Source organism: Pseudophryne corroboree, unplaced genomic scaffold (genome assembly GCF_028390025.1).
Source record: "Pseudophryne corroboree isolate aPseCor3 unplaced genomic scaffold, aPseCor3.hap2 scaffold_788, whole genome shotgun sequence".
Taxonomy (NCBI): domain Eukaryota; kingdom Metazoa; phylum Chordata; class Amphibia; order Anura; family Myobatrachidae; genus Pseudophryne; species Pseudophryne corroboree.
The window spans coordinates 165,657-175,529 of NW_026970367.1; the positions used below are offsets into that span (position 1 = coordinate 165,657).

At 46.4% G+C, this 9,873-nt stretch overlaps 4 non-coding genes across 4 annotated transcripts; 3 read left to right on the plus strand and 1 right to left on the minus strand.

Moving 5' to 3' along the window:
• The first annotated feature begins 153 nt into the window (after positions 1-153).
• LOC135040978 (U1 spliceosomal RNA) lies at positions 154-317 on the plus strand. The gene has a single exon (XR_010234715.1). It is a non-coding gene; the product is annotated as a U1 spliceosomal RNA (small nuclear RNA).
• Positions 318-7,448: 7,131 nt separating this feature from the next.
• On the plus strand, positions 7,449-7,612 carry LOC135040991 (U1 spliceosomal RNA). Its single transcript, XR_010234727.1, has one exon. It is a non-coding gene; the product is annotated as a U1 spliceosomal RNA (small nuclear RNA).
• Positions 7,613-7,764: 152 nt separating this feature from the next.
• Positions 7,765-7,927, plus strand: LOC135040988 (U1 spliceosomal RNA). Its single transcript, XR_010234725.1, has one exon. It is a non-coding gene; the product is annotated as a U1 spliceosomal RNA (small nuclear RNA).
• An 829-nt stretch (positions 7,928-8,756) lies between these two features.
• On the minus strand, positions 8,757-8,830 carry TRNAN-AUU (transfer RNA asparagine (anticodon AUU)). Its single transcript has one exon. It is a non-coding gene; the product is annotated as a tRNA-Asn (tRNA).
• Between the last annotated feature and the right edge of the window lie 1,043 nt (positions 8,831-9,873).

The following is a 9,873-nucleotide window of genomic DNA, read 5'->3' on the forward strand; positions in this document are numbered from 1 at the left end:
AGCCTTCTGCCCTCCCATGTTCATCTGAAAATATGTGTTCTCCCTGCAGTTGTTGTCCTCAGATGAGAGTTCCCTTGTGCTGCCTCAGTTGAATCTCCTTTACTTGACCGAGATGTGCCTGAGCAGCGGCCCTCCCCAGCCCTATCTGAAATCATACTTATTTTGCATAGGAGATACCATGGTCATGAAGATTGATCTCCAAGGGTGAGGTTCATTCATTGCATTCTGGGTATGCTGACCCCTATGATTTCCCCAAATGTGGGAAACTCGACTGCATTATTTGTGGTAGTGGAGGACTGTGTTTGTGCTTTCCTCTGATCAGCTCTGGTAAAAGTCAGATTTCTTTGTCTCAGATCTTCCTCTAGCCTTGTTCTTCTTTCGAGAGTTCCCTTGTGCTGCCTCAGTTGGATCTCCTTCACTTGACAGGGGGGTGCCCGAGCAGCGACCCTCCCCAGCTCTAGCCCATCTCATACTTACCTGCCACGTGAGATACTATGATCAGGAAGGTGCTTCTCCCAGGGCAAGGCTCACCCATTGCACTCTGGGTGTGCTGCTCCTGTGATTTCCCCAAATGTGGGTGTTACGATTCCTGTACTCCAGACTGGAGAAGATCTTATGGCAGAGATCTGAGTACAGGAATGAAATACAGGTTGTGGGAGCTGGAGAGCCTAGTAACCCCTGGCGCCCTAACTCCGTTGTCTCGCCCGTGTTATCAGAAATCCCCTGCGAGACTATGGTTGCTTGAGCCCATGGCAGCCGCGTTCGAAGGGCGGATTATGTCTGCCCAACCCCGATGCCCCCGCAGGTCTTAATGGGAGACAAGGGGAAGTCCGAGACAGGGTGATAACAAGGGGCCCTCTGACTAAGCAACCAAGCCAGGGGTTACAAGCTAACTTAACTAAATCAAAAGGTATGTGCGGACTAGCCGCCAGGGAAAAGGACAACCAAGGATCCACGGATCCGACACTCCTGTCCGGCACCGCTGGACACCAGAGTGGATCTTGTGGAAGCGGAATCCTCCGCAAAGCTCCAGAACTCAAAATAAACACAATAATAAATAGTAGCGGACAAGCCGCAACACACGGCTGCGCCGCGACTCACGAACACCACCAGATGTTAAAGGTGCTCGGTCAGACTCCAGGAACAGATGGTAACTTCCGAGTACTGGATCACTGAGAACAGGAACAAACGAACAGACCGGGACTGGGAACTCTCTCTGCAGCAGAATCAGGCAAACAGGAAGCTATCACCGGCGTCTGTGAGGAGTCCTGGGAGTGCTTTTAACAGAGAGTCTTCCAATCAGCTGTTTGGAGGCTGATTGGATTAAATGCAATGCAGCTGACAAGCTGCAAGGCCAGGGAAACAGATGAGTGATAATTACAACATGCCGTGCAGCTGCATGCTACACAGCCAGGAAACCAGTGATGATATAAACTTAGACCCAGCAACGGGGAACACGATCCGACAGTGGCGTCCCCGTTGCTAGGCGCCGGCCGCACTGACGAGCGGACCCTCGGCGCCTAACAGTACCCCCCCCTTGAGGAGGGGTCAAGGAACCCCTAAATCCGGGTTTCTGAGGAAATTCTTGAAAAAATGCCCTTTTGAGCCTTGGGGCATGAAGGTCCTCATCTAGGACCCACGACCTTTCCTCAGGACCATAACCTTTCCAATGCACCAAAAAATAAAGCCGACCCCGGGACAGCTTGGAATCGAGAACCTTCTCAACCACAAACTCCTGCTGACCCTGTACATTAACTGGTGATCTCCCCTGAGGTTTTTTACGAGGAAATCTACTAGATGAAACATATGGTTTGAGCAAAGAGCAATGGAAGGTATTTCCGATTCGTAACGTTTTTGGTAGCTGTAACCGGAAAGCAACTGGATTGACTTTTTTGATAATGAGAAATGGTCCAATAAATCTAGGACCCAATCTGGCTGAGGTTTGTCGAAGCTTGATATTGCGAGTCGACAGCCACACCCTGTCTCCTACTCTAAAAGTGCACGGCCGCCGGAACCTGTCCGAAAAATCTTTTTCCTTGAAAGCTGCTTTTCTGAGAGCTATGTGCACTTTTTTCCAAATAAGTTTAAGATGAGAGGTCAGGGCCAGAGAGGAGACAGAGGAATGTTGGAAAAATGAATTAGCTCTGGGGTGGAAACCAAAAACTGCAAAAAATGGAGACACATTGGTGGAGGAATGACAGGCATTATTATAAGCAAACTCTGCCAATGGAAGAAACTCAGACCAGTCATTTTGGAGTTTGGCCGAGTACAAACGCAAATATTGTTTTAAGGATTGGTTCACTCGCTCAGTCTGTCCATTTGATTGTGGATGATAACCGGAGGTTAATGATAATTTCATTTTTAACGAAGCACAAAAAGACTTCCAAAACTGTGCAATGAATTGTGGACCCCTGTCAGAAACAATATCAGTGGGTAACCCATGGAGTCTGAAAACATGACGGAGGAACAAGACTGCCAATCCCTGGGCAGATGGCAATCGGGGAAGACCAATAAAATGAGCCATCTTACTAAAACGGTCCACTACCACCCATATGACTGTGCATCCAGCTGACAGAGGGAGATCCACCACAAAATCCATGGAGATATGCGACCATGGTCTAAGAGGAACATTCAATGGCATAAGTTGACCAATAGGCAAAGAACGGGGAACTTTATGCTGTGCACAGACCTGACACGAAAAAACAAACTCTTTAATGTCTTTAGAAAGACCAGGCCACCACACTGAGCGGGATACCAATTCAAAAGTTTTAGCGACTCCCAGATGCCCTGCAACTTTGCTATCATGAAATTCCTCCAAAACAGTTGCTCTCAAAAACTCAGGAACAAAAAGACGACCAGCAGGAGTATTTCCCGGAGCTAGATGTTGAAGCAGCTTCAATTGAGAAAAAACATCCTGTGTGAGACCTGCCTGAATGACTGAAGGCGGAAGTATGAGAGTAACAGGACTGTTGTCTTGAGCGGGAAGAAAACTGCGTGAGAGGGCATCTGCCTTGGTATTCTTGGAACCAGGTCTGAAGGTGATAATGAATTTGAAACGAGTGAAAAATAAAGCCCAACGAGCCTGTCGGGCATTCAGTCGCTTAGCTGATTCAATGTATTGAAGATTTTTGTGATCTGTCAAAACAGAAATGGTATGGGTCGCTCCTTCAAGCCAATGTCTCCACTCCTCAAAAGCCCATTTAATAGCCAGCAACTCCCGATTACCAACATCGTAGTTGGATTCAGCAGATGAGAATTTCCTGGACATAAAGGCACAAGGATGTAACTCAAGGGAATCTGGATCCTTCTGAGAAAGGATAGCCCCTACACCAACCTCCGAGGCATCTACCTCAACGATGAAAGGCAATTCTGGGTTGGGATGTCTAAGGACAGGGGCTGAGACAAAGGCTTGTTTCAAGGCCTGAAAAGATACTTTAGCTTCACATGACCAATTGGTAGGATCTGCTCCCTTCTTAGTGAGTGCCACAATGGGAGCAACTATGTCAGAGAAAGAGTGAATAAACCTTCTGTAGTAGTTCGCAAACCCTAAAAAGCGCTGAATTGCTTTTAAGTTGGTGGGTTGCGCCCAACTCAGGATGGCTTGGAGCTTCTTAGGTTCCATTCGGAATCCCTGAGGGGAAATAATGTACCCTAAAAAGGATACCTCCGTGACGTGAAATTCACACTTCTCCGGTTTGGCATACAAGTGATTTTCACGTAATTTCTTAAGTACCTGACGCACCTGGGTAACATGTTGTTCTATAGAGTCAGAATAAATCAAAATGTCGTCTAAATAGACCACAACAAATCTTCCCAGAAACTCACGGAGCACATCATTAATGAGATCCTGAAAGACTGCCGGAGCGTTAGATAGGCCGAAAGGCATGACCAGATACTCATAGTGACCTGATTGAGTACTGAATGCCGTTTTCCACTCATCCCCCGATCTGATTCTAATGAGATTATATGCTCCTCTCAGGTCAATCTTAGAAAAAATAACAGCCGAACGTAGCTGATCAAAGAGGACAGAGATCAGAGGCAGAGGGTAAGTATTCTTTACTGAGATTTTATTCAGGGCTTGAAAGTCAATGCAGGGTCTGAGGGAACCATCCTTCTTCTCTACGAAGAAAAAACCTGCACTTAAAGGGGATTTAGATGGCCTGATAAACCCTTTCTCAAGACTTTCTTTCACATACTCATTCATGGCCACAGTTTCAGGACCAGACAATGCATATAACCTTCCTTTAGGCAACGTGGCACCAGGAATTAACTCAATGGTACAATCATAAGGCCTATGGGGAGGCAAAATATCCGCATTGCCCTTGGAAAACACATCCAAAAAATCTTGGTACTCTCCAGGAATATGTGCGGACCTGGCAGCAGCTACTCGGATAGGAAGTGTAATACATTCTTTATCACAGATGGTACTCCATTGTAGAATCTCCCCAGACTGCCAATCTATGATAGGATTATGAAAGGCCAGCCAAGGGTGACCCAGAACCACAGGAACTGCTGGACAATGGGTAAGAAAAAACTCAATCTTTTCAGAATGTAGAGCTCCCACCGAGAGCAAAACAGGAGGTGTACATAGAGAAATAACCCCATTGGATAAGGGACTCCCATCTAAACCATGCATGGTGATACACCTACTTAAGGTTAACTGAGGAATACCTAAGGCCTTGGCCCATGTTAAGTCCATAAAGTTTCCTGCAGCTCCACTGTCCACAAAAGCAGAGACCGAGGAACAGAGGCTGTCATAAGAAACTTTAGCAGGAACCAATAGTGAATTATTTGAGGAGATGAGCTGTAGACCAAAGTGAACCCCCTCACTATTCACTTGGTCAGGAAGTTTCCCGACTTGTTTGGGCAACTACGGGCAAAATGTCCCTTACCTCCGCAGTACAAACACAGACCAGAATTTTGCCTCCTGGTTCTTTCTTCCGGAGACAATTTGGAGAGACCAATCTGCATAGGCTCCTCCATGTCTATCGGAATGGAAGAAACACAGGGAAAAGAAACTACAGATGCCCCTTTCTCAGTCCTCCGCTCTCTGAGCCGACGATCTATTTTAATAGAGAGCTCCATGAGTTTATCAAGGTTCTCAGGAGCGGGATACTGAAGGAGGCTGTCTTTTATAGATTCAGATAAGCCGAGGCGAAACTGACTGCGCAGGGCAGGATCATTCCAGCCACAGTCGTTCGACCAACGGCGAAACTCCGTACAATAATTCTCTGCAGGATTCCTACCCTGTCTTAGAGCACGCAACTGACTTTCTGCGGATGCCTCTCTATCAGGGTCGTCATACAATAGCCCTAAAGATTTCAAAAAAGCGTCTACAGACGATAAGGCCGGATCGTCTGTCTTTAAACCAAAAGCCCAGGTCTGAGGATCCCCCTGAAGCAGAGAAATTATAATTCCAACCCGCTGAGCCTCCGTACCTGAGGAAACTGGTCTTAAACGAAAATACAGTTTACAAGACTCTTTAAAATTAAAAAACTGTTTTCTATCCCCAGAAAAACGGTCAGGCAGATGCATTTTTGGTTCAGGGATGACCCTCGGGGAAGTCCGTAACAGATCTTCCTGTGAGCTCACCCGGAGGGACAGATCCTGAACCATCTGGGTAAGTTCCTGAATCTGACTAACCAAAAACTGGCCAGGATTTGGCCCAACACCGGTGGGATTCATGAGGCCGACAAAATTCTCCCTACTGGATAAGTGAAAAAATTAACTCCTGTTGAAATTTTTTCTTTTGTCTGGCCGGTGATAATGTTACGATTCCTGTACTCCAGACTGGAGAAGATCTTATGGCAGAGATCTGAGTACAGGAATGAAATACAGGTTGTGGGAGCTGGAGAGCCTAGTAACCCCTGGCGCCCTAACTCCGTTGTCTCGCCCGTGTTATCAGAAATCCCCTGCGAGACTATGGTTGCTTGAGCCCATGGCAGCCGCGTTCGAAGGGCGGATTATGTCTGCCCAACCCCGATGCCCCCGCAGGTCTTAATGGGAGACAAGGGGAAGTCCGAGACAGGGTGATAACAAGGGGCCCTCTGACTAAGCAACCAAGCCAGGGGTTACAAGCTAACTTAACTAAATCAAAAGGTATGTGCGGACTAGCCGCCAGGGAAAAGGACAACCAAGGATCCACGGATCCGACACTCCTGTCCGGCACCGCTGGACACCAGAGTGGATCTTGTGGAAGCGGAATCCTCCGCAAAGCTCCAGAACTCAAAATAAACACAATAATAAATAGTAGCGGACAAGCCGCAACACACGGCTGCGCCGCGACTCACGAACACCACCAGATGTTAAAGGTGCTCGGTCAGACTCCAGGAACAGATGGTAACTTCCGAGTACTGGATCACTGAGAACAGGAACAAACGAACAGACCGGGACTGGGAACTCTCTCTGCAGCAGAATCAGGCAAACAGGAAGCTATCACCGGCGTCTGTGAGGAGTCCTGGGAGTGCTTTTAACAGAGAGTCTTCCAATCAGCTGTTTGGAGGCTGATTGGATTAAATGCAATGCAGCTGACAAGCTGCAAGGCCAGGGAAACAGATGAGTGATAATTACAACATGCCGTGCAGCTGCATGCTACACAGCCAGGAAACCAGTGATGATATAAACTTAGACCCAGCAACGGGGAACACGATCCGACAGTGGCGTCCCCGTTGCTAGGCGCCGGCCGCACTGACGAGCGGACCCTCGGCGCCTAACAGTGGGACACTTGACTGCATAATTTGTGTTTCCTCTGGTCGGCTCTCGTATAATTCAGATCTCTTTGTCTCAGGTCTCTCTCCAGCCTAGTTTGCTGTCTGTTTCCACTTCTTTTTTCTTGAGCCCCTCCCTTCTTTACCCTTGTGCACTATCCTGACTTCTCCTCCCGTCTGCTTACTTTGTGCCTTACAATGCACATTGCGAACTACAGGTAGTGCTGCAGGGCCCACACCCTTTTACTTGCCTTACAGAGCAGCTCTGGAGCTGTTACAGTGCCCAGCTGCTGCAAGAAATCAGCTTGAATGCTTCAGGGGCTGGGGCATAGCCAACATGAGCCCCACACCGAAGGAGGGTGGGGGTGTTTAATGCGAACTAGGGGTCATCCAAGCGCCTCAAAAGGCCGCCATGCCCTGCATACCCATTTTCTCTTTTCATATGCAGATGAGGGTTCTAGACAACTTTGGCCCACTGCTTGGATGACATCACCGTATGCAAATCCGTCTTCTGCAGACCTTCCCCCAGGAATGCTTGTACTAGTTGTTGCATTTGGTTTGTTGTTTGGGGGTGCTTCAATATTAGGCAGCCTTCTGCCCTCCCATGTTCATCTGAAAATATGTGTTCTCCCTGCAGTTGTTGACCCCAGATGAGAGTTCCCTTGTGCTGCCTCAGTTGAATCTCCTTTACTTGACAGAGATGTGCCTGAGCAGCGGCCCTCCCCAGCCCTATCCCAAATCATACTTATTTTGCATAGGAGAAGCCATGGTCATGAAGATTGTTCTCCCAGGGTGAGGTTCATTCATTGCATTCTGGGTATGCTGACCCCTGTGATTTCCCCAATTGTGGGAAACTCGACTGCATTATTTGTGGTAGTGGGGGACTGTGTTTGTGCTTTCCTCTGGTCAGCTCTGGTAAAAGTCAGATTTCTTTGTCTCAGATCTTCCTCTAGCCTTGTTCTTCTTTCGAGAGTTCCCTTGTGCTGCCTCAGTTGGATCTCCTTCACTTGATAGGGGGGTGCCCGAGCAGCGACCCTCCCCAGCTCTAGCCCATCTCCTACTTACCTGCCAGGTGAGATTCTATGATCAGGAAGGTGCTTCTCCCAGGGCAATGCTCACCCATTGCACTCTGGGTGTGCTGCTCCTGTGATTTCCCAAAATGTGGGACACTTGACTGCATAATTTGTGTTTCCTCTGGTCGGCTCTCATATAATTCAGATCTCTTTGCATCAGGTCTCTCTCCAGCCTAGTTTGCTGTCTGTTTCCACTTCTCTTTTCTTGAGCCGTTCCCTTTTATGCCCTTGCGCACTATCCTGACTTCTCCCGTCTGCTTACTTTGTGCCTTGCAACGCACAATGCGAACTACAGGTAGTGCTGCAGGTCCCACAACCTTTTATTTGCCTTACAGAGCAGCTCTGAAGGATATCATGCTTGAGCACAGGTGACTTAATTAGAACTTCGGTCAATGTGAATTAACCATTGGACTCAACCATGGTTATCCTTAAAACCCAGGGGTCTATTTAAGATCGATCTTAATCGATGTTGGGCTTCCAGGTTGAAAAAAACACACACATTTGTTTTCACATTAAACAGACTTCCACATGAGAAAGCAGCAAGGATGCAGTGGCGTTAATGTTTCCTGGTGTCAACTTGTATTATTTCAGTAGACATTGAAATGAGGATGCATCTTGCTGCCTTTCCAATGAAGCAAGTTTAATTTAGTAATAGGTGAAAAACCATCCTTACAAAGGTGTTAATCAGAGACTTGGCTTTGTGGACACTTTTCAGAGAACAAATTTGTTAGCATAAAAATAAAGCCAGAAAATGAAGAGCTGTTTAATCACTCGATTGGATTTTTCTGCCAGCATATTTTTTTTCTCTGCAACCCACTGCTAAATTGTGCTTCCTAGCTGTTTTTTATAAAATCACTGAATCAAATCGAACTCTGATTACATCAGAGAAGGCCATGTACCCTACACCATAAGAGGAGGTTTGAAATTTTGACTTGTCTACTTAAATATCACCAAAATCTGATCACAAGGTTAATTACGTCCCTGGGTGGGATTGAACCACCAACCTTTTGGTTAATAGCCAAACACACTAACCGATTGCGCCACAGAGACACTTTGCAAAAGTCCATACTGACAAAGGCTAATAAGCATTCATCTAAAACGTTTCCTAGAAAAACTTTAAAAAGTCAATAATCTGGAGAGTTTTTGTAAGATGTTTCTTCCATCAACCAACGAAGAAACACATTGGTACTTTCCCATGATGAGTGAGTGCTTCAGGATCTCTTGCACTTACATGTGCAGCAGAGTACTGCAATGGAAGCATGCTGGGCCCATAACCCAGAGGTAGGCAGATTGAAACTATCCTCTGCTATATGCATTTTTTTTGTTAATTAAAGTAATCCAAAACTGGGATTGATATTTTGTCTCTTTTATTTTTACTTAAAGTACAATAACTTTTACCATTTTAATTTGTTTTAATAGTATATTGACAGTATTATTTTCTTTCAAAAATCCACTTCATTTTCTTTACCCTATTATTAAAATGGTAATTGAAGAAGAGGAATTGTTGCTTTGACTGCAGCATTCCTGGGGTTAACTGGTGTTTCTTCAAGTCACAAGGTATGGAGCTGCTGTATAGTTACTCGCAAGTCAGTAGTTGTATGATGCTCACACCTGTTAAGCTGGATACACACAGAATGCCCTACACAGGGGGTGAAATGAGCGCCCCCCCCACCCCCCGTACGCTCAGCACACATCACGCTGTGCTGAGCGGGGGGAGAGATGTGTGCTGAGCAGTTCGCTCAGCACACATCTCTCCCCAAAATCGGGCCGTGAACACGGACCTTTAAACTGGATCCACACTTAGATTATCTGTCCAATTTTTTTTCTAGTTGAAACAAAATTATGCTAATATGTGGCAGCAAATTACAATTGACCATTTGTTCACAAACACTGGAAAACATCCAAAAATGGTCATTTAGATAAATTGGTTAAATCCATTTCATTTAGCTAATTTATCCAAACTACCTTTATTGTATCTTTGTGGGTGAATGATGTGTGGGTCAGTGTTGAGGGTGGTGGAGGAGATGGGTAATAGGCACAGCAGGGTGTGGACAGTCAAATAGTGTGCTTAGAGGTTCAGAGTCATTGTATGA